Raw genomic sequence first — 20,604 nt, 5'->3', positions numbered from 1 at the left:
CGGATCTTTCCTGACGACTTCTTCCTTATTTTCTTCTTCTTCATATCTGCAGGGGCCAATGCCGACTTGAGGGAGCAGCTGGGCAGGGCCCAGACCGCCCTTCGTGCCAAGGAGGCCGAGTGCAACGCCTTGGCTCAGGAACATGATCGCCTGGCCAAGAAACTGGCCGACTAGGAGGAGAACCACAAGGCGGCCCTGAAGACGGCGCAGGACAGCGAGGCCGCCCTCAAAGCCGAGTATGAGACCGACGCAGCGAGCTGGGCCAAGGCGAGGCAAGCGCTGAGCGAGGGTTACGGCCGGATTGAAGATTTGATTGACGGTAGGCCGCCCTCTTCTTCGTTCCTTTGCTCACCCCTGTCATCTGGTCTATCTTCTGACTTGTTCTACTTCTTTCTTCTTTGTGTAGAATACTTCCCCGGTTACACCGTTGCCGCCAACCAAGCCATCGAAGCTCGCCATGATGCACGACGGCAGGCTGGGTTTGAGATCGCACCGAATGCCAACCGGTCGCTTGAAGAGCAGCTTCTGGCGATTCAAACCCGCCTCCAGCCGGCCTACCGCATGCTCCACCGTCTTCAACATGCTGGGGCGCAGGTGTTGGCCGCCCTCTGGCCCGGCGAGGTGATTCCCTGCACCCCCAACTGGACTGTCGACTGGCTGGAGGTAGCAGTCGGCCGCTTCGAGGCCTGGAAGGCTTCTGCAGCTCGGTCGGCGCTCGACAGGCGCTAGAGTTCGTCCGAGCTTGGTATCCTGGGCTGAATTTGGCCCAGCTGCGCACCTGGCGGTAGGAGGTTGACGAGGAGCTGGAGGCGGTGCGGCCGGCTATCATCCAACGCACCTCAGTGATCGCCGACTTCACCGACACCAGCGCCTTTGCTCCTGAGGTAAACGAAGATGGCGTCGCTCAACCGGAGGAATGGTTCGGGCTGAACCCGGCAGACGGTGAAGACTCGGCGGAGGAGATCGACTCCAGCGATGATGGCGAAGAGGAGGAGGAGGAAGATGGCGAAGACATTCTGCCAGATGGTGGAGCAACCAGTCAGCCTCAGCCTGATCGTGATTCCAGCAATGAGGCATGTGCGAACGTGCCGCCTGCAGCAGGTGACGATCAAGCCGAGGCTCGCCAGCCGGCCACTCCTCCAGCCAACACTGTCGTCTCCACCAACCTGCCCGACTCCCCAGTTGCTCCATTTTGGCCTGACTTGTCATCTTTGCTTTCCTGCCCATTACTCTTTGAACAATTTTTATTAATTTTGCGCAGTTCCACCCACTGTGGGTGTATTCAAACTTTGTTGAATGTTGGCCTTTCGAAGGTCTTTTGTGTAAATATAATCATGCATGTGCTTGGCTTCCGTTCATAATTGCTTTTCATCTTTTGGTTGTTTCCTTTGCCGCCCTCCCTTGGTCACCGCCTTCCCAGCCGGACAGCTGATCTGCAGTCTGTGGCTGAGGAAGGGCTTGGCCGTTTTGGGAGGACAGGTACTCGAGCTTTTTTAGATTGTAGCAAAGTAAGAAGGGAAGCCGGCCAGCCGGCTACTCTGACAGCCGGTTGGCGGGGGGGAAGCCGGCTTGTGTTATATAAGTTCATTAGTCCTTAGCCGTTTTTCGTGTGGGCATCCTTTCCTGCCTTTGGCTCTTGCCAGTCGGACAGTCGATTCTTCGAGCTGCGACTTTCAACAAGAGAGGGCTTGGGTGCCGGCACACTACTTGTCTGACTGCAGGTAGAACTTAGATATAACCCAAGGCGGCTAGTCCCCGGGCCGACTGATCGAACCCGGTGCCGGACGAGAAAACGAATGTAATAACATAACCATGGGCATGATACTCATCATTTATAGATAAAATAGGGTAGTCCCCGAGTACTCCTCGGGGGGGCTTGTTGTCTCGTACTTAATACAAAAGGTAGCGTGGTACATACTGCATTTTAACTGTAAAATCTTTGGAGGAGATTGGCGTTCTGTGGTCGTTCCAACTCCTTGCCGGAATCATCCCTCTTGCACGCCTTCGGCTTCTGCGCATCGATCAGGTAGTAGGAGTCGTTGCCTAAATCCCGGCTCATGACGAATGGGCCTTCCCAAGGGGCCGAGAGCTTGTGTTGGTCGGTTGTTCGCTGGATCAGCCGGAGCAGAAGATCACCCTCTTGGAAGGATCTTGGCTTGACCTTCCGGCTGTGGTAACTGCGTAGACCCTGCTGGTAGATGGCGGACCGGCTGAGGGCTAACAGTCAGCCCTCTTCCAGCAGGTCGACGCCGTCTTCTCGCGCTTCCTTGGCCTCCGCCTCCGTGTACATGGTGACCCGAGGTGAGTCGAACTCAATGTCAGTTGGGATGACAGCCTTGGCACCATATACAAGGAAGAAAGGGGTAAAGCCGGTTGACTTGTTTGGGGTAGTGCGCAAGCTCCAGAGGATGGCCGGCAGCTCGTCGAGCCAACAGCCGGCCGAACGCTCTAGTGGTATGACCAATCGGGGCTTGATGCCGGAGAGGATGAGGTTGTTTGCTCACTCGACTTGGCCATTTGACTGTGGGTGGGCAACGGACGCTAAGTCCAGTCGGATGCCCTGTGTCGCGCAGAAACGTGTCAGTGCTCCCTTGGCAAAATTCATGTCGTTGTCGGTGATGATGCTGTGTGGTATGCCATACCGGGTTGTAATATCTGCAATGAATGTCACGGCAGTCGGCCCATTCAACTTCTTGATCGGCTTTGCTTCAATCCACTTGGTAAATTTGTCCACGGCGACAAGCAGATGTGTCATGCCGCCGCGCGCCATCTTGAATGGGCCCACCATGTCCAATCCCCAGACGGCAAAGGGCCAAGTGAGGGGAATGGTCTTGAGTGCAAAAGCCGGCAGGTGTTGCTTGGAGCTGAAAACTTGGCACCCTTTGCAGTGTTTGACTAATTCCTTGGCGTCATCCAAAGCAGTCGGCCAGAAGAATTCATGGAGGAAAGCTTTGGCGACGAGTGATCTTGAGGCCGCGTGGTGGCCGCATTCGCCTTGGTGGATGTCCTTGAGGATTGCTATGCCCTTCTCTGGCTCGACGCATCGCTGGAAGACTCCAGTGACGCTGCGCCTAATGAGCTCTCGGTTCATTATTGTGTATGCTCCGGCTCGGCGTTGGACTTGCCTTGCCGAGATCTCGTCAGTCGGCAGCTCTCTGTTTACTAGGAAGTTGAGGATGGGTTGGGCCCATGATGGAGCTATGACTTCTTCTACTGTCAAAACGGCTACTGCAACCTGGGCGGGTGGGCCGGGTGGGGAAGAGTTGGAGTCAACCACCGCCTGTTGTGTCGATGCAGTCCCCAGGCCGGCTGCAGTAGTCCCCGGGCCGGGTTCTGAAGTCCCCGGGCCGGGTGCGACTACAGCAGTCCCCGAGCCGCCTGTCGAAGTCCTCGAGCCACCTTCTTGGCTCCCCAAGCCGGATCCGACTGCGTCGGGGTCAGGCGGCACAAAGATGGAATCAGACTCTGGAGACGGCCTGACAGACGGCTTGAGGAGGCATTGGAGAGAGATGCCGGTTGGTATAGCTTATCGGGTGGAGCCTATTCATGCCAAGGCATCTGCTTGCTCGTTGTCGGCCCGTGGCACGTGGAGGAACTCGCATCCTTCAAAATATCCGCTGAGTTGTTGAACAAGGAAGCGGTAGCTCGCCATGTTTGCGTCCTTGGCGTCCCAGTCGCCGGATGATTGCTGAACTACCAAGTCCGAGTCACCATAGCACAGGATCCGGCGGATGCCAAGTTCTTTGGCTAGCCGGAGCCCGTGTATGAGTGCCTCGTACTTGGCCACATTGTTGGAGGCGGCAAAATGGATTTGCAATGTGTATCTGAGCTTGTCGTCTTTGGGAGAGGTCAGGATGATGCCGGCTCCCAAGCCAGTGCGCATCTTGGATCCATCAAAGTGCATCCGCCAATGAGTGGAGTCGGGGGCAGGCAGTAGGTACTGGGTCTTGGCCCAGTCGACGAGGAAGTCGACCAATGCCTGGTACTTGATGGCGGTGCGAGGTTGGTAGAAGATCGTGTAAGGAGCCAGCGCAATGGCCCATTTTGCCACCCGGCCGGATGCATCCCGGCTGCCTATGATCTCGACGAGCGGGGCAGTACATACGACCGTGATGGAGTGCTCTTGAAAGTAGGGCTTGAGCTTCTTGGCGGCGAAGTACACCCCATAGCACATCTTCTGATAGTGTGGGTAGTTCTGCTTCGAGGTGGACAACACTTCACTCAGATAATATACCGGCCTCTGGACTAACTGAGCTCGGCCTTCTTCTGGGCACTGAACCACGATAACAGTGCTGACCGCCCGGCTAGTGGCGGCAATGTAAAGGAGCATGGGCTCTTTCTCAGTTGGTGCCGCCAAGACAGGCGGCGTGGACAGCATCTTCTTTAGCTCGTCGAAAGCTTGGTCTGCTTGGTCATTCCACTCGAAGTGAGTGGATTTCTTAATGAGTCGGTAGAGGGGGAGAGCCTTCTCTCCGAGCCGGCTGATGAAACGGTTGAGGGAGGCCAGGCATCCGATAAACTTTTGGACGTCTCGCAGCTTGGTAGGAATCTCCATTCTCTCTATGGCCTTGATCTTCACCGGGTTGCATTCGATGCCGCGTACGGAGACCAGGAAGCCTAGAAGCTGGCCGACTGGCACTCCGAACACGCATTTCTCGGGGTTGAGCTTGATCTAAAATCGGCGCAAGTTTTCAAATGTCTCTCTGAGGTCTTCCAGTAGGGTGCCGCACTTCTCCGTCTTCACCACAATATCGTCTACATAGACGTGGGATTTTTGCCGAGTTGCTTGAGGAGGCATTTCTGCATGCAACGCTAAAAAGTGGCACCGGCATTTCTCAAGCCGAATGTCATAGTCAGGTAGCAGAAAGCTCCGAATGGCGTGATGAAGGCGGTCTTCAGGCGGTCAGCTGGGTCCAATTTTATCTGGTGGTAGCCTGAGTAAGCATCCAAGAAGCTCAACAGCTCGCATCCGGCTGTGGAGTCTATCACTTGATCAATCCTTGGCAGAGCAAAAGGATCTTTAGGGCAGGCTTTGTTGAGGCTGGTGTAGTCAATGCACATGTGCCACTGTTTGTTCTTCTTCAACCCCAGGACCGGGTTGGCAAGCCACTCAGGGAAGAACACCTCCATAATGAAGCCAGCTGCCAGAAGCCGGGCTATTTCTTCTTCGACTACTCTTCTCTTCTCTTCTGACGGTCGGCGCAAGGGCTGCTTGACCAACTTGGCGTCTGATCAGACATGTAGCTTGTGCTCGGCGAAATCCGTCGGAACACCCGGCATGTCTTTGGGAGACCATGCGAAGATGTCCCGATTCTCATGGAGGAAATCGACGAGCTCGCTTTCCTATTTGCTGTCAAGGCCGGTTCCCACAACAGCGTGCCTCTCCGGGTGCTCCGGGTCCAGAGGTATCTTCTTTGTTTCTTTGGCCGGCTGGAAAGAACATTGAGCCTCATATTCCTTGGGGTCGGAGGACAAGGCTGGCTGCTTGCCGGCCATAGCCACGACTCGGTCCAGCATCTTCTTCTCTTCAGCGATCACGAGGAACTCGGCCAGCCGGCTGCTAGCTGCTGCGCACTCAGAGGACTTCTTGTAGTCTCCGGCTATGGTGATCATGCCCTTGGAACTCGTCATCTTCATATTGAGGTAGGCATAGTGGGGCACAACCATGAACTTGGCCAGAGCAGGTCGGCCAAGCAGTGCGTGGTAAGGGCTCTCCAGATCCACCACTTCAAACCATATTGCTTCTCGACGGAAATGATCCTTATCGCCAAAGAGAACATCTATCCTGATCTTGCCAATTAGTGAGCAGGACAGGCCGGGTACGATGCCGTGGAACACAGTCTGACTCGGCATGAGCTGCTTCGTATTGATATTCAGCTTCTCCATGGTGTCATGGTACAGTATGTTGATGCTGCTCCCGCCATCTATCAGCACACGGGAGAATCGGGCAGCTCGCCTTTCTGTCGCAAGGGTGGCGTCCAAAACCAATGCATAGGAGCCGGGAGACGGCATCACCTCTGGGTGATCGTCCTGGCTCCAGCTGATGGGCTTCTCCGACTAGTGCATGAACTTGGGGTTATTGGAGGCGACCGCGTTGACTTCTTGGTGTTGTTGGCGCCGGCTGTGCCGGTCTTCAGGCTGGCTTGTAAAGACGACGTAGGCGGCATGTTCGTCAGGGAACTCGTCTTGAACAGCCCCGACTGTTGGCCGAGCGGCCGGCTACAGAGGGGCCGGAGGCGGCTGACCAGCAGGCGGAGGCGGCACCAGCCCTTCACCCTTGGAGATTCGCGTGAGCCAATGGCACTTCCGAGTCGTGTGGATGGAGGCCTTCACGCCGCTGTGGAACTTGCAGGGGGCATCAAGGGCTTGCTCGTAGGAGAAAGCCGGCTGCCAAGCCGGCCTGCCGCCCTTCTGCTTCTTGGGCACGGGCTGCCCTTCGGGTTCTTCGTCTTTGACTGTGGCCACTTGCCGACTGGTGGAAGTCGGCATAGGAGCCTTGCGCTTGTTGTCGTTCTGGTACGGGCGTCGGTTGGAGTCTCCAGCCGGCGTCTTGGGAGCCGGAGCGAGCACCTTCCCGGAGGCGTCTACTCGGAGCTCGGTCTTCATTGAGGAGTCGGCCGTGGCGTACTTGTCTGCGATGACCAGTAGCTCGTCGAGGGTAGTCGGCTCGTGCAGAGGAGTCGGTGCTTGAGGAGGGTGCCTTCCTGGCACCCGGCGATGAAGTACTCTATGGCTTGAACCTTGTGCACCCCCTCGAAGGAGTTGCGGAGCTCGGCCCAACACGTGAGATAGTCACGGGTTGATTCATTGGGCCCTTGAACACACAAGGAGAGATGTCGGTGCTTGGGAGCCCGTTTGTAGGTGCTGGTGAAGTTGCGGATGAAGGCTTCCATGAAGTCTAGCCAGCTGTTGATGCTATAAGGCTTGAGGCTGTTGAGCCAGGTGCACGCCGTGCCTTGGAGCATGAGGGAAACATATTTCACAGCAACACGCCTATTGCCGTTTGCTATGTGGACTGCGGTGGAGTAGTCGATCAACCAATCTTCCGGCTTCACGAAGCCGTTGTACTTGGGCGTGTCTCTTGGGAGCGAGAACCCTTTGGGGAAGGGCTCATCGCGGATGCGGGGGCCAAAGCAAGGCGGGCCGACATGATCTTCCTCTTCTAACGCCAGTGATCGCGCTAGGCGGTCGATCCGATGGCGGGCATCGTTTTCGCCGACTCCTTCACGGCAACCTAGTCGGCCGCTGAGAGTCGGATGCGTGATAGACGGCGGGGTGGGGTATCTCTCCCCACGAGGCGGAGGAGGAGGCGGATCGCCCCGTCGCTCCACAGCTCGAGGGCGGCCTTCTGGATCGCGCTCGATGGTGATTCGGGTCCGACTGCGACTGGCAGCCGGCTCCTTTTCTTGCCTTGTGCGGGCTCCGCCCGCAGTCGGTGTTCGTGACGTTGCATCATGCTCTCGGCGTGGGAGAGGGCTTTCAGCGTGGACGCCGGCTTCATGTCGCTTTACGGCCGCGTCGATCAACTGCTGGATGCGTCTGGTCATGTAGGGGAGCTCGTCGGCCCCCAGTCCATTCAGCTCGTCTATGACCGACTGGGCGGCGCGTAGGTTCTCGAGAGGCGTGGCGTAGACTGGGTGTTCTACTCCTAGCATGTCGGCAATGGCCGCACCGCGCTTCTGGACGATGCCGGCCCGGCTTGGCCCGTCGGGAGGCGGTGTGCCGAAGGCGGCGCGGTCAACCTTGCGCTGGTGAGCCTCAGTGAGGCGTCTCATGGTGGCTATCTTCTGGCTCTCCGCAATGAGGGCAAGGCGGCGTGCTGCCAGTGCCTCGGCGTCGGCGTCGGCCGAGATGGGAGCGGACAGGTCGTGCAGCGCCGCTTGCAGGGCATCGTGGGCGTTCTCGCCAGAGGTGACTCCATGGCTGATGACTAGCACCTCGGTGACGGTGCTGCCGCCGCTGTCGGCTCGAGGGAGAGGGTCGTCGAAGACCACCACGTTGGTGGGGAAGGTGTCAAGCGATGCCGTGTCGGAGTCGACAAGCATCGGGTCGGTGGAGCCAACTGACTCGAAATCCACAGCAGGCTCGCTAGAGACGTAGAGTTGGTCGAGGAGGCTGACGAGGCGGCTCTCGGGGCAGCCGGTGCCCGCGTCAGACGCAAGCTCGTCAGAGATGCGAGCCTCGCCAAGAAGATCGGCAAGGCAGCTCGCCGCGCAGGCGTCGTCGACACCTTGCAGCACGTCGGGGCAAGCGCCATCGCGTGTGCCGGGCTGGCTACGCTCGTGGGAGAGGAAAAGGGTTTTCGTCCAGAACAGGTCTCCGGACGACGGTGCACCTGGCCCCACGGTGGGCACCAAATGTCGGGTGGTAGGTGCGACATATGCCAACGGGTGGCTTATCATTGTGGGAGCCAATAAGACACCGCCGGTGCCTGGAAATGGGATAAGGCAAAGACATGCACGCCGGCGAATCTTACCCAGGTTCGGGGCTCTCCGTGGAGATAACACCCCTAGTCCTGCTCTGCGGGGTCTCCGCGTGATCACTAGATCAACAAGTGGCTACAAGAGGCTCCTTGAGTTGTTTGGTGAGAAGAGGAAAAAAGGGCAAGGCTAGCTCTCTTCTCCTCTCAAAGTTGTGTCTAAAACTATCAAAGTCCAAACCTTTGCATGGGTGCCCTGGGGGTTTATATAGGCCTGCCCCCTAGGGGTACAATGGTAATCCAGCTGGGCGTGGGCCCGAGCTATCAATGTCTATGTTCGCCGGCTTCTCCGCCGACTGCTGGGGCCCGCCGACTGGTGGGTCCCGCCGGCTGTCGGCCTCCTGGTAGACAGGTAGGTCCCACCGCTTGGGGGTCTTGTCGGGGGCTGGTTACTATTGCCTCACTCTTGATGACGAGGGCTTTGTCGAGGTAAGCATGGCTACAGTGCCGCTGCCTGGCGGGCTCTCACTATAGCCTTACCTCATCTTGTCTCCTTAATGGTGCGCATACTTTGAGGGAGGGAGCGAGTCGGCTGGCGAGAGCCGGCTACGTCCCAGGCCGACTAGGGGAAGTGTGGCCGCCTTCGGGTGTCTCTCTGACCAAAGGGGCCCGCCGCCTGCGGGCCGTACTGACAGCCTGTCGTGGGTGATGTCATGGTCAGCATGGCAACAGTGCCACGCCGGACGGGTCATGGCTGCCCCGTACGGTGTACTGTAGCCATGCGTACTCCGGGATTCGGGGGTGGCAGGCTTCACTGTTGCCACGCCCCGTCCCATCTCCGTTATGTGGGTGCAGACTTTGAGGGCTCGATCTTGGCCACCTGTCGGGGGCCGACTTCTTGGAGTCGGTCATCTCGTGGCCGGCTTCTTGGAGTCGGCCCTGCCGCGGCTTTCTTCATGAGGGTTTTTTAGGGTCGGGCCGCCTTCCGGTAGTCGGCTTGGGGGATAGCCGGCCGGGGGAAGGCGGCCCCGTGTCTTGGGTGCTTGTAGGCTCGATCGGCCTACTATTTTTTGAAGAGCCAGGGGGAGCCGGCTAGGCTACCCGTGGTCATTTACTCCGACAATGTTAGTCAAGTTATCGATAAGGTTGAGAAGGTTCACAAAAATGCAAGTAAAGCAAATAGATCAAACCCAAAGGTATCACTAGGTACACACGCACGGAAGATAGATGGGATCCACACAACCAAGGAGTGAGCTCAAAATGTGCAACCACGGAAAATGCTCTTGTTGTGCTCGAGAGACAGTAGCTCGATTGCTCAAATGGGCAAGATACGCTTGTGCACCTACCTAAGAGAGAACCATGCCGTCTTCAATCCCATCTATGGTATATATGCGTTAATCAAGATGATATAACTATGCAAATGGCTCAACTCTATTACTTACAAGCTCTTTGTTGCTCCTCTTTTGCTTAAAAGCTTTTATTCTCTCTTTTTTTCTCTATGCTTGATGCTCGAGCCAAGTATGATATGAGACAAGTATATATGATATGCACGGGAGAGACTTATGGCACAAGGATGATAACACGATCACTACGGTGCACAATAGCGTGGCCCGGCAATTCTCAACTTGCTAGTCTCAATGGGTAAGCAACGCAAAGTGGCTCGGGCTATCAATGCAAAAAAGCCAAGGTAAGGCGTAAGTGTCGTTGAGGTTACCGTTCTTTCTTACGGTTAGCGGTCAAGATGACTCCGAGTCGATGATGGTGATGACGATGTCACACGCTCCTAAGTAGCCGAAACACCTTAGGAAACGGAAATGGCAACACAAAATCGGTCAAATGCGGAAGGTGGGTGTTTTTGTGATGATTTTTGGATGGGGCTAATGGTGGTGGTAGTGGGATGAGTGGATGTGGGATGTCAAGAGCTTCTAAACGAGCTAAAGAACACGAAAAACAGACTTGGGATGTGGAAATTATGGCCAAAACGGTGTTGGTAGTGGGCTGATTTAGGGGGGTGCCGGCACCCGGGGGTGTGAGGTGCGGGTGCCCGGGGGTGGCAGGTCGAAATGGCCCAGGGGTGCGGGTGCCCGGGGGTTCAAGGTGCGGGCACCCGGTGGTGTCAGATTTGGGCGGAAAATTTTGGGAAATGGCAAAATTTGGAGGATTTCGTGGTGGGAAGGGTGGGGATTGTTGGGGAGGGGCTAGATCCACTTGCCAAACATCAAATCCATGGACCAAAACAAACAAATCTCACAAGATCCAACAAATTGCAAGAAAAAAAATTGGGGCTATTTTTGTGGGGATTTTTGAATTTGGACGAAAACAACAAAATCAAGCTAGAAAATGGGGGGATGGGACTCCAAGATGTGAATAAACCTTGCTCATGATACCAAGATGTTGTAGGGTCAAACCCTAGAGGGGATCTTTTCACACTTGGAGGGGGAAAAGGAGGAAAACACTCAAGAACACAAGGAACAAAACTCTCAAATAAACCCAAATATCACATCCACTAGAGTAGCATACATGAGATCCACAAGATTACAAGATCAATTCAAGGAGAGTAGCACTAGGTAAGTTCTTCCCACTAGGTGAGGTCTTGATGATGATCTTCTCCAAGAGGAGGCCTTGACAATCGAAAGGATTCTTCCCTAGGTGGGGGCTTGATCTCCAAAGAGGAGGGGATACAAGGAGCAAAGCTCACAATGATTAATCTAATACTTTGCTAACCTTCCAAAAGAGCTAGGGGATGGATATATAAAGCCTAGGGACAAAACTTGGCGGAAAAGGGATACAAAGGACCAAAAAGTCCCTAAAACGCGTGGCCACGGAGGGGGAGTCCGGGCACCCGGGGTGGAACCGGCCGAGCACTCGGATCGGTCAGGGGCTCCGGAAGGGGCGGACCGGGCACCCGGGGAGCCAAGGCCCGGGCACCCGGGGTGGCCACCAGTGGCTGGGCGGGGCAGGCCGGGCACCCGGGGTTGAGGGCCCGGGCACCCGGTTGTGGTGTTGGCGCGGCCCAGCTTCGGCCGGGCACCCGGGGTGGGCTAGCTGAGGCCCGGAGGAGGGGTCGGGCACCCGGGGCCTGCTGGCGGCCGGGCACCCGGGGCCAAGGAGGCCGGGCACCCGGGGTGTCCAGGGGCTGTGGCCCTTGCTTCTTCTCCTTCTTCTCTTCTTTCCCTTGCTTCGTGGTCGCTTGAGTCTCCGTCCTCTCCTTCTCACTATCATCTTCTTGGTACCTAAGCATGAACAATGTTTCCGTTTGAGGTAGAATCCAATCCTCACACGAATCCAAACGAGAGTTGAATAGGAAAGAGTTCACCTCGTTCTCAATGGCGCGTGCACGTGCTCTTGTCATTGGTCCACTTGGTGCTTGCGATGGTGATGGAGTGTCGGTGCGAGTAGTCGAGGTATGCTCCGCATCAAACTCTCTCTCACGGGATTTGGATTTGGTGGAAAGAAGATTTGAATGAAAAGCAACTTGGGGAAGGCTAGAGATCAAGATTTGTGTGGTAGGAATGGAATATCTTGGTCTCAACACATGAGTAGGTGGTTCTCTCTCAGAAAATGTATGCTGGAAGTGTAGGCACGTTCTGATGGCTCTCTCCACGAATGAAGAGTGGGTGGAGGGGTATATATAGCCTCCACACAAATCTAACCGTTACACACAACTTACCAAATTCGGTGGGACCGAATCGTGAAACTCGGTCGGACCGATTTAGTAAATAATGTGACTGTTAGGATTTTCGGTGGGACCGACATGTCAACTTGGTGGGACCGATATGGTTAGGGTTAGGGCATAACGTAATCTTGGTGAGACCGATTACACAAACTCGGCGGGACCGAATTTGGTAATAGACACACAGAGGGTTGGTCAGGCAAACTCGGTGGGACCGACTCTCTCATCTCGGTTAGACCAAAACGTTGCGAAGGGGAACAGAGAGTTTGCATTGTAATCTCGGTAGGACCGATTTAACAAACTCGGTGAGACCGATTTTGGTAATGGACATACACAGAGAGATTATGATGACCCACAAGTGTAGGGGATCAATCGTAGTCCTTTCGATAAGTAAGAGTGTCGAACCCAACGAGGAGCAGAAGGAAATGATAAGCGGTTCTCAGTAAGGTTTTCTCTGCAAGCACTGAAATTGTAGGTGATAGATAGTTTTGTGATAAGATAAATGGTAACGAGTAACAATTAAATAAAGTAAATAATGTGCAGAAAGGTGGCCCAATCCTTTATGTAGCAAAGGATAAGCCTAGACAATTTCTAATAATGAGAAAGGAGCTCCCGAGGACACATGGGAATTATCGTCAAGCTAGTTTTCATCACGTTCATATGATTCGCGTTCGGTACTTTGATAATTTGATATGTGTGTGGACCGGCACTTGGGTACAGCCATTTCTTGGACAAGCATCCCACTTATGATTAACCCCTATTGCAAGCGTCTGCAACTACAAAAGAAGTATTAAGGTAAACCTAACCACAGCAATAAACATATGGATCCAAATCAGCCCCTAACGAAGCAACGCATAAACTAGGGTTTAAGCTTCTGTCACTCTAGCAACCCATCATCTACTTATTACTTCCCCATGCCTTCCTCTAGGCCCAAATAATGGTGAAGTGTCATGTAGTCGACGTTCACATAACACCACTAGAGGAAAAGACAACATACATCTCATCAAAATATCGAACGAATACCAAATTCACATGACTACTAATAGCAAGACTTCACCCATGTCCTCATGAACAAACGTAACTACTCACAAAGCATATTCATGTTCATAATCAGAGGAGTAATAATATGCATAAAGGATCTGAACATATGATCTTCCACCAAGTAAACCAATTAGCATCAACTACAAGGAGTAATCAACACTACTAGCAACCCACAGGTACCAATTTATGGTTTTGATGCAAGATTGGATACAAGAGATGAACTAGGGTTTTGAGAGGAGATGGTGCTGGTGAAGATGTTGATGGAGATTGACCCTCTCCCGATGAGAGGATCGTTGGTGATGATGTTGGTGATGATTTCCCCCTCCCGGAGGGAAGTGTCCCCGGCAGAACAGCTCCGCCAGAGCCCTAGATTGGTTCCGCCAAGGTTCCGCCTCGTGGCGGCGGAGTTTCGTCCCGTAAGCTAGCTTGCCCACGATTTTTTCCAGGGTAAAAGCTCTGATATAGCAGAAGATGGACGCCGGAGGCCCACCAGGGGGCCCAGGAGATAGGGGGCGCGCCCTATAGGGGGGGCGTGCCCTCCTCTCTCCTGGACAGGGTGTGGGCCCCCTAGTGTATTTCTTTCGCTCAAAAATTCTTATTAAATCCAAAAAGATGTTTTGTGGAGTTTCAGGACTTTTGAAGTTGTGCAGAATAGGTTTCCAACGTTTACTCCTTTTCCAGCCAGAATTCCAGCTGCCGGCATTCCCCCTCTTCATGGTAAACCTTGTAAAATAAGAGAGAATAGCCATAAGTATTGAGATATAATATGTAATAACATCCCATAATACAGTAAATGTTGATATAAAAGCATGATGCAAAATGGACGTATCAACTCCCCCAAGCTTAGACCTCGCTTGTCCTCATGCGGAAGGAGAAATCGAAAAATATGTCCACATGTTTAGAGATAGAGGTGTCGATAAAAAATAAAATACGGACATGAGGGCATCATGATTATTCTTATAACAGCAACATATATAGATTTTATCATATGATTTCTTATGCTCAAATAACAATCAATTCACAATGTCAAGTATGGTTCAAAAACTTCATTGGAAACTAACAAACTATAATCTCAGTCATTGAAGCCATTGCAATTTATCGTAACATCAGAAAGAGTCAACAATAGAGCTTTTTAGCAAGTTCACATACTCAACTATCTTGTAGCCCTCTACAGTTGCTAACACTCACGCAGCACTTGTGGTTATGGAGTTTCAGCCGGACACTGATAAAGATAGGGGCTTATTGTGTTGCCTCCCAACGTATTCACCTTTCGGTGATGTCAACAATAATAGCCCATGCTAACTTACATCCAATTGGATATATATATCATGATCTTTCAAACACGAGGAGCTTGCCAAAGGATAAAATGAAAAAGGGAAAGGTGAGGATCACCTTGACTCAAGCATAAAGTAAAAACATAAAGTAAAAGATAGGCCCTTCGCAGAGGGACGCAGAGGTTGTCATGTGCGTTTAGGGTTGATGCACAAAATCTTAATGCAAAAGAACGTCACTTTATATTGCCCCTTGTATGTGGACCTTTATTATGCAGTCCGTCGCTTTTATTACTTCCACAACAAGTTCGTACAAAGCTTATTTTCTCTACACTAATAAGTCATACATATTTAGATAGCAATTTTTTATTGCTTGCAACATGACAACTTACTTGAAGGATCTTACTCAATCCATAGGTAGGTATGGTGGACTCTCATGGCAAAACTGGGTTTAAGGATATTTGGAAGCACAAGTAGTATCTCTACTTGGTGCAAGGAATTTGGCTAGCATGAGGGGGAAAGGCAAGCTCAACATGTTTAGAAGGTCAATGACAATATACTTTAACTGAGATGTCGGAAAACATAAACCATTACGTTGTCTTCCTTGTCTAACGTCAACTCTTTTAGCATGTCATACTTAATGAGTGCTCCCAATTATAAAAGGTGTCCCAGATAATATATTTATATGTGAACCCCTCTTTCCTTATCACTTCCTATTAATTGCAACGATGACCAAGGCTACGTTCATCAATTCTCAACAATTTTTATGCCTCATACTTCCTATGTGTGAAGTTATCACTATCCATAAGATCAATATGAACTATTTTATTCTTTCTACTTTCTCAAGATCATGGCAACAAAGCAAAGCCCTTGACTCAACACTAATCTTTATTATAGATAGCTCACGGACTCGATTACATAAAGAGATCACAATGCAAAACTCAAACTACTTGATATCAAAACTTCAAACTACTAGATCAAGATACTACTAAAAGGATCGAACTAAATAAAGTGGTAAAGATAGGAGTGCGATGGTGATACGATACCGGGGCACCTCCCCCAAGCTTGTCAATTGCCAAGGGGAGTGCCCATACCCATGTGTTTATGTCCTCGGAGGTGGTGATGGTGGAGTTGTTGCATTTTTCTTCTCTAGCTTGCGTCTGAGGCTAAAATTTTCCTCCCTCGGATCCTCATTCTCGAGCTCAAGTTTCATTATCTTTTTGCATAATGTCGCCTTGCTGTCCTGCCAAAAACGTGGTGGGATAGATTGGACCTTAGGGAGGCTTGACTTCTTGAACTCTACATGCATATCGCCAGGTTGAGGTAGTGGATCATCCTCTTCATCGGAGCTTGTCTCCTCCTTCCCCTTTGGATCATAATCTTCTTCTTCCTCCGTGGTCCAGCCATAATGTTCCACATCCCCATATGTTATTGGCTTTGCGATAAAATCAGCCATATAGCTCTCTCCCTCCGAATCTTGGGACGACATCTTCCTCCAAATCTGCTGCAGAAACAACTCAAAGCAAAAACAGAGGATTTTGTCGAGGTACGGTGGTCAAAACCTTCGGGAGTATATATAATGAATTTTTACCGACCAAAATACGTAACGTGCAAGAAAACGGAGTCCGGGAGGCACACGAGGTGCCCACAAGACAGGGGGCGCGCCCTCCACTCTCGTGGGAGCCTCGTGTCCCTTTCGGACTACTTCTTTCTTCCTAAAATTCTTAAATAATCCAAAATTGATAAAAATTGTGATTGGAGTTGTTTTGGAGTCGGTTTACTTACCGTACCACATACCTATACCTTTTCGAAGGCTGGAACGTTCTGGAAAGTGTCCCTTATGTATTCCTCAGGGGTTACGGTTTCAATAATATTAGTTTCAACATTGATAGGATTACCTGAAATATAATGTTTAATTCTTTGACCGTTTACCACCCTTGGACTCGTGCCTTCGAAGTTGTTGATTTTTATAGCACCAAAACAATAGACCTCCTCCATAACGTAGGGACCTTCCCATTTGGAGAGAAGTTTTCCTGCAAAAAATCTTAAACGAGAGTTGAATAATAATGCATAATCTCCTACGTTAAACTCACGCTTTTGTATCCTCTTATCATGCCAGCGTTTGACTTTTTCTTTGAATAGCTTGGCATTCTCATATGCTTGGGTTCTCCATTCATCAAGTGAGCTAATATCAAATAACCTCTTCTCACCAGCAAGTTTGAAGTCATAGTTGAGCTCTTTAATAGCCCAATATGCCTTATGTTCAAGTTCAAGAGGTAAATGACACGCTTTTCTATAAACCATCTTATATGGAGACATACCCATAGGATTTTTGTATGCAGTTCTATAGGCCCATAATGCATCATCAAGTTTTTTGGACCAATTCTTTCTAGATCTATTCACAGTCTTTTGCAAAATTAATTTGAGCTCTCTATTGCTCAACTCAACTTGACCACTAGACTGCGGATGATAAGGAGATGCGATTCTATGATTGACATCATACTTAGCAAGCATCTTACGGAAAGCACCATGAATAAAATGTGAACCACCATCAGTCATAAGATATCTAGGGACTCCAAACCTCGGAAAAATAACTTCTTTAAGCATTTTAATAGAAGTGTTATGATCAGCACTACTAGTTGGAATAGCTTCTACCCACTTAGTAACGTAATCAACAGCAACTAAAATATGTGTATAACCATTACAGGCAGGAAAAGGTCCCATATAATCAAAGCCCCAAACATCAAACGGGTCAATAATAAGAGAATAATTCATAGGCATTTCTTGACGTCTACTAATGTTACATATTCTTTGGCATTCATCACAAGATAAGACAAACTTACGAGCATCTTTGAAGAGAGTAGGCCAATAAAAACCAGATTGGAGTACCTTGTGTGCAATTCTATCTCCAGCGTGGTGTCCTCCATAAGATTCAGAGTGACACTTGCGTAGAATCGGTCCCTGTTCATGCTCAGGCACACAACATCTAATAACACCATCTACTCCTTCTTTATAAAGGTGTGGATCATCCCAGAAGTAATGTCTTAAATCATAAAAGAACTTTTTCTTTTGCTGGTATGTGAAACTAGGCGGTATAAATTTAGCAACAATGTAATTAGCATAATCAGCATACCAAGGAGCAGTACAAGAAGCATTAACGACCGCTAATTGTTTATCAGGGAATCTATCATTAATAGGCAATGGGTCATCAAGAACATTCTCTAACCTAGACAAGTTATCTGCAACGGGGTTCTCAGCTCCCTTTCTATCAATAATATGCAAGTCAAATTCTTGAAGCAAGAGAACCCATCTAATGAGTCTAGGCTTAGCATCTTTCTTTTCCATAAGATATTTAATAGCAGCATGATCAGTGTGAATAGTAACTTTGGAATCAACAATATAAGGTCTAAACTTATCACATGCAAACACAACTGCTAAGAACTCTTTTTCAGTAATAGCATAATTTCTCTGGGCAGTATCAAGAGTCTTACTAGCATACTGGATAACATTCAATTTCTTATCGACTATTTGCCCTAAAACAGCACCTACAGCATAATGACTAGCATCGCACATAATTTCAAAAGGTAAATTCCAATCAGGTGGCTAAACAATAGGTGCAGTGATCAAAGCTTTCTTTAGTACTAGTTGACTCGTTGCGCCAAATGGCACAGAGACCCGCTAAAGTCATGTTATCGATGCAAATAGTTTCATTTTGCAAGGACATATCCGATATTGGTAACAAAAAGCTCATGTGTTAAACCATATTATATTGAAAATATGGTTATGTGCTTGAAGATATTCGGTATGTGCTTGAACATATTTGGTATGTGCTTGAAAACTCGTTGCTCCAAATAGCACAGAGACACGCTAAATCCATGTCCACATTAAAAAAATCCATGGTTTAGTTGTTTTAGTTGTGGGCAAGCACATATGGTAACAAATTGCCGCGCATAGCCCCATTTGAAACCATGTGCACGTTGAAAATATTTGCATTTTTTCAATAACTTAATGTTTGAGAAAGCGCAAATACCATGTCAACCTGAAGTGTGTTGAAAATAAACGATACTTTATCTTTGAAAATATATACTTGAACATGCATATTTTGTTATCTTATTAGAATACCATAGAACCAAATGGCGCAAGATCCAAATTCAAACACGGAGTGTTTTGAAACAATTTGGGTTTCTTTAATATCTGTTAAGTTTTAAAAATCATTTAGGTGCATGGTAAAAATTAGCTAAAGATGTGCCATTCAGACACCATTTTCAACTATTTATGCATATGATCGTTACATACACAAATAAAAGAGATCACTGTCATAGTTAAAATGTAAGGAAAGGTCTGAATGAACAAGCTCTTCTAGTAGCTTGAATTATATTGTGTTTTGAACAGAGAGATTCTATTTAAATCACCAGCACTTTGCAGAATGAAGTGTGAAAGGATCCACGAAAAGATCAACGGGGATATCCCTGCCTGGACTACGTCCTACATCCTGACATAGACATCTAGGAGTTTGAATTTGATAGTTACAATGGAAACACCTACTATATATAAATAACTTTTAGTAAGGTCTGAACGAACATGCTCTTGTTAGAGCGGAGGCAAGTTATTGTCAGATCTTACGGCAGCTTCCCTCCTTCCACTTATGCCAGATCACCTTTTTAGTTTTGTCTTGCCTACAAAAATAATTTTTGAGAGAACCCTTGCATAAGAAACAAATGAAATCAAGAGAACAACGAATATACAATTGAAAGACAACATCTTCTTATCAGAAATAATTTGTCTCAAACTCAGCCCTACCTTTTTTATCATAAGCAACCAGAGGAACATGCCATTCTAGACAAGGAACAAATGACTGCTGCACCATCAGGTGTACTGCAGCTGAATCTGCAGACAAAGCCACAAAGGGGCTCATATCATCTTATCACGTGTTCATAGAGAAACATGACACTTTGTTTGGTAACCTTGTAGCGACCCGACCCGAATGGATCAAGTCTCTGTGCTTATGTGTCATCCCTGGATCAGTATGCTGACACACACAGTACTCGAAGGATTTATAACAGAGGTAAATCACATGTATATAGTAACGTAAAACTATTACCTCAATCCAAAATATAGCGGAAGCAACAAGGTTGTGGATTCCCATCAACACCAACGACAAAGTTGAGTATAGGAAATCGTAACCCTAACGTACCACTTACTCGTCGTCTGAAAAGTCTGCAACATGAAAAGTTGCAGCCCGAAAACGGGTCAGCACATGGAATATGCTGGCAATGTAACACATAGAGAGTAATGAAAGAATAGGCTATACTACATGCATATATGGCTGGTGGTAAGGCTCTATGGTTACAGTTTTTGCGAAAAGCCAATTTTTCCCTACATCAAAGGAATAATTTTGTTTAACTATCATGGTGGTTGTGAAACATTGAGAATGGTTGACAGCATCCTCAATCCCAATTAAAAGTAATCATTAAAACCCAATAGCTTTTATTAGAAGTAACATGTTGAGATTCACAATGATATTCAAGTACTAGATACTCAAGTTGTCCATAACCGGGGACACGGCTAATCATGATTAGTTTGTTACTCTGCAGAGGTTGCGCACTTTTCCCCACAAGACTCGATCGCCTCCGCTTGTTTTCTCGCACTTCATGGTGTTTAAGAAACGGATGACCGAGACATAGTCTTTCAGAAGCGCTAGCACCTTACGATGGGTGGACCGGTACACCTACATCCCCTACATCTGCTAGTCCACCACTATAAGAGTTCGCACAACTTAGTCAACTATGCCAGAGCCCATAATGGCTTGTGGCTGCACACGTAAGTTACTAGTATGAATTATCTTATGATCCCTTTGAGCCTGGGTGGCGGTCCGAAAAAAAAACAGGCAAGTCCTGATAGACATCAGGTGCCTCAATCCACCCAGATGTGTGTTTAAGTTGCCACCTTAGATAAACCATTAAAATTATCAATCTCACATCTGTCATGGATATCACTCACCCAATCCACGTCTACTAGCATAGCATGGCAATATAAGCAAACGTAGAGTAACTCCCAAAGGTTTCATAATACTACAGGTAATAGGTACTACCTCATCTACTTCCCAATCCCACAATTTAATTTAGATCCTAAACAATGCAAGTGTTTGAGGGTTGGATCTAATGCAATAAAACTGGGTAGTAGGAAAGATATGATCAAGT

The 20,604-nt window shown here is 49.5% G+C and overlaps 1 long non-coding RNA gene across 7 annotated transcripts in view; it reads right to left on the bottom strand.

The window, feature by feature from the left end:
• Positions 1-18,746: 18,746 nt before the first annotated feature.
• The window catches only part of LOC123045253 (uncharacterized), a 13,702-nt gene continuing 11,844 nt past the window's right edge, over positions 18,747-20,604 (bottom strand). For 4 of the 7 annotated variants that reach the window (XR_006421194.1, XR_006421195.1, XR_006421196.1 and 1 more), the window contains 2 exons: positions 19,205-19,368; positions 18,747-19,080 (listed from right to left, as the gene is read on the bottom strand). This is a non-coding gene — a long non-coding RNA (uncharacterized lncRNA). The remainder of the gene's footprint in view (positions 19,081-19,204; positions 19,369-20,604) is intronic. The other 3 variants (XR_006421198.1, XR_006421192.1, XR_006421193.1) reach the window with 1 other exon arrangement.

This window comes from Triticum aestivum, chromosome 2B, assembly GCF_018294505.1.
Source record: "Triticum aestivum cultivar Chinese Spring chromosome 2B, IWGSC CS RefSeq v2.1, whole genome shotgun sequence".
Taxonomy (NCBI): domain Eukaryota; kingdom Viridiplantae; phylum Streptophyta; class Magnoliopsida; order Poales; family Poaceae; genus Triticum; species Triticum aestivum.
The sequence above is the reverse complement of the archived record's forward strand: the minus strand, read 5'-3'. Positions and strand labels throughout refer to the sequence as shown.